The following is a 3,678-nucleotide window of genomic DNA, read 5'->3' on the forward strand; positions in this document are numbered from 1 at the left end:
GTAGGAAGTGTACCCATTATAAGCTACTGATAATATTTTATTTTATATATATATATATATATTTACACTTTGCATCTAACATATTTTTAATGGATGGTGTTATCAATTTTTACAATTAATTTTCAAATTATTGTAACTACAATTCAAATTCTGGATGCATATTTTCTTACTTTCTGGTTAAATAGTTTAATTTGTTTTAATCAGTTATGGCAGGTGTTATTTCTAAAACACATTAAATATTTAAAATAGTTACATTTATTAATTCATTCTCTCTCCAAAATTCAGCCATAAAAATGCCAATTCCACTTTATACAAAGCAAATATTTTTGGCACAATCTCAAAATTTGCATTTCATTTCCATGCACCTTCCAAACAACTTTTTTTTATCTACCTCCTTTCCCAGAATCGATTTACAAATATTTCATTCTATTTTATCCTAAACCATTAGTACTACATTTGTTCCAACACTGAATTTACATAAAAATTCACTTTTTTAGTGGAAAACATTTTCCATAAACGATATATATTAGCATAGCCAACTTCAGCTTCCGTGATAGCATTACCACCGCTAGATTGATAAAATTATCTCCCGGCAGTTAAAACATGGCCTCCTAAACGACATTTTTCTAGGACCATAATAATTTATTCCTGGTAAAAATAACGTCCTAATCACTATTCCAGACGCATATGTGAATGGTTTAAATTATTTATCTTCCGACGACCCATTCGTGTGTCCGGAGGCTATGACAATCTTTGTTTGCGAACGAAGAAAGGATAATACAATCTGATTCCGGAGTCAATGAGCAATCGTTTTGGTAAGAATCTCAGAATGGAAATCTACATTGATTGGATTGAGGTGTGTTTAGAAAGTAAATGGCAATTGTTTATAAATGGTTCATAGTTATTCTGGGGGACCTCTTCAATTTGCATAACGAATTGGACGAAGGATATTTAGAAAGCATCTGAAAAATTCGCGAGTGAATAGTTTTAATTAAAAATAGTTGGAGAGGAAGTAAATAAATAAATTTAATGAAGACTTCAGTAAATTACTTTTTGATTTATTGATGAAGATAGTTTTAAATAATGTATGGTATGTTATAATTAAACTAAGATAAATTTTGAAATTATTCTTTAAATTCAGTTTTGATTCGAAATCATTAGATAATGAGTTTGAGGAAATGTTATGCGTTTTGAAAATAAAATGTGTCAGTGTTAAGAAAGATTAAAACAATGGGTAAGGGTTTTATGAAATAGTTTTTTAAAAGTTGAAACTATTATTAATTAATTAATTTTGTAATTAATTGTATTGTAAAATTAATTAATTATTGTATTTATTTACATTATAATAATGCATAAGAATTAATAATTGTAATGATTAATATAATAATTAATTATACATAAGAATTAATAATTATAATTATTAAAATAATTAATAATAATTAATTATTATTAAAATAATTAATAATAAGTAATAATTAATGATTTTTAAAATAATTAATAATACGTAATAATTATAATTATTAAAATAATTAATAATTATAACAATATAATTATTTATTATAACTGATATATACTAATTAATGAGAAACAATAGGGAAATTTTATTTTTAGTTAATAGACTTTAGAACAAATTCCTGCGGGAATTATTCACTAGAAAGAAAATTTTTGCTAGCAGAAAAGACGCATGCGCGAGATTCAATCTGCATAAATTATGACGGATATATTTCTGACTTTTTGTCCACGTAGAGTGTCGGCATGTTTTGTCTAAAAGGTATTTTGTTAGTGGAAAATGTTGTTTGCTGGAAATTAAAATCTAACAAAATATTGAACGTTTCCAAAATATTAAAATCACTAAGATTTTTCAGAAGATTTCTTATTAATCATTATTCCTTTCCTTAGCTAATACATATACAGTACTTTGTAAGTAAAGCAAATTTTTGTTTCAACATCAGATTAAAGCTGTTTAAATCGAGTTTAAACCAACAAGTATCGTTTTATGCAAATCAAATTTTAAGTGCTTTGGTATTTACGCAAAACAAATGGAGCCTTAATAAAGGAGAAGCATACGAAACTGAAATAAAAAAATCACCTAAGATACCATTAAATTCTACCCAGGAAATTTGCTGTAGAACACTGTTAGTTGATGCGTCATTGATTAACACGTAACACCCAAACACTGTAAGAAATTACGGTAATTCAGAAGAAATTCCGAAATTCCCTGAAAAAATATGGTAAAAAGTACCGGCATCCTGAGTGCCAGTACTTTTTCCGTAAAATCCAATTTTAACGCAAGGTTTTAAAGAACAAAAAAAATATTACTGTGAATCCTATGGTATATAATTATGCCTGAAAAATGCATTTTACGGTAAAATGAATTTTAAGGATGGCACAACCATAATACCAGTACTTTTTCCAGTATTTTTTAACAGTGTATTCAATGAACTATTGTAGAATGCACTTTGTTTCTTTACGAAACACTTAACAAAGCTGTAAAAAACAGACCATTATTGTAGTGATTTGGAATTTGTATTTTAGACATTCATGCTTGTATTTAGTATATTTGCTGCCATTTCTACACAAATTTACGAAGAGGGACTTGAGTATCCAGGCATGTATTCGGGTGTGAAATGAAACTAAAATTGGTAGATATTGCTAAAACTGAAGCAACGAGTTTTACTTACTATTATCCTCTTTTCACTCATAATCCTCCAATAATTTCTGGTGTTGATTTTTGTTCGTAAACGGTATAAGGTCGGTATTTTATTTTCACCTTTATGTACTCGATAACTTGACAACAAAAACATAACTTGAGGGAAAAAAGTAATACCCATATTGTTCTGTTTATAACTTGAGTTAATTTTAAGCTCGAAGTAACTTTATAAGTATAATGAACACTCATTTATTCTTTTTATGATGAAACTCTGTTTTTGTATTGCATTTCTGTTATCAATTTTACTATTTTTTATCGATTACTATACTGACACTATTTTGTGAGGAACTACATTGCAAATAATGAACAATAGTAAGAATGCATGATGAAAACTAAAAGAAAACCACTTACTTTAACACAGTTGAAGCAACAGACGCTGTCATACGCATTATGATCATGCATGAGGCAGTGTTTTGCAGTTTGAAAATTGCCGTTCACAAAACAAAGAAGCTGCACTGCAAAATTAATGCTGGAAATTTCAGTTCAATCTGGAATTTGAATGTTAAACCTTACTGGGTTGCATTCATGAATATAAATCTTAAACGATCTAAATTTAATGACAATCTGAATAATAAGGTAATAAAATAAAAAATAAAAATGTTATGTGCTTGTTGAAATGGTATTGGACGTAGGTGATCACCAAGTATTTGTAGAGTGCTTGTATCGAGTATCCCTTATTTGAAGCTAAAACAAAAATAAAAATAACATCCTCAAAAAAATTTAAAAAATAACAACGCCAAATTTCCAACTATGGCAAAAGACTTTATTTCTGTTTTTCAGTGGTCAATCTATTTAGGGAGATCTAGCCACGTAGTTTTGAACCAGATTAGATAACGTGGACCGAGTTTCAGCTGATAACCTACCATACTGTTTAAGTTAGCATGTCCGCATCAACGAGAGGGTTTTTCGAACCACAGATACACTGCGTATACATGCAAGTTGCTAAACCAGATTCATATATATATATA

General features: G+C 28.2%; 1 protein-coding gene and 1 long non-coding RNA gene across 2 annotated transcripts in view; one reads left to right on the forward strand and one right to left on the reverse strand.

The window, feature by feature from the left end:
- Window positions 1-3,678, forward strand: part of LOC107438521 (frequenin-2) — a 215,248-nt gene that overhangs the window by 201,223 nt on the left and 10,347 nt on the right. The window lies entirely within an intron of this gene.
- Window positions 1-3,678, reverse strand: part of LOC139425715 (uncharacterized) — a 51,153-nt gene that overhangs the window by 27,290 nt on the left and 20,185 nt on the right. The window contains exon 2 of the long non-coding RNA XR_011636878.1: window positions 3,062-3,198. This is a non-coding gene — a long non-coding RNA (uncharacterized lncRNA). The remainder of the gene's footprint in view (window positions 1-3,061; window positions 3,199-3,678) is intronic.

The sequence above is a fragment of the Parasteatoda tepidariorum genome, chromosome 5 (genome assembly GCF_043381705.1).
Source record: "Parasteatoda tepidariorum isolate YZ-2023 chromosome 5, CAS_Ptep_4.0, whole genome shotgun sequence".
NCBI classification, from domain to species: Eukaryota; Metazoa; Arthropoda; class Arachnida; order Araneae; family Theridiidae; genus Parasteatoda; species Parasteatoda tepidariorum.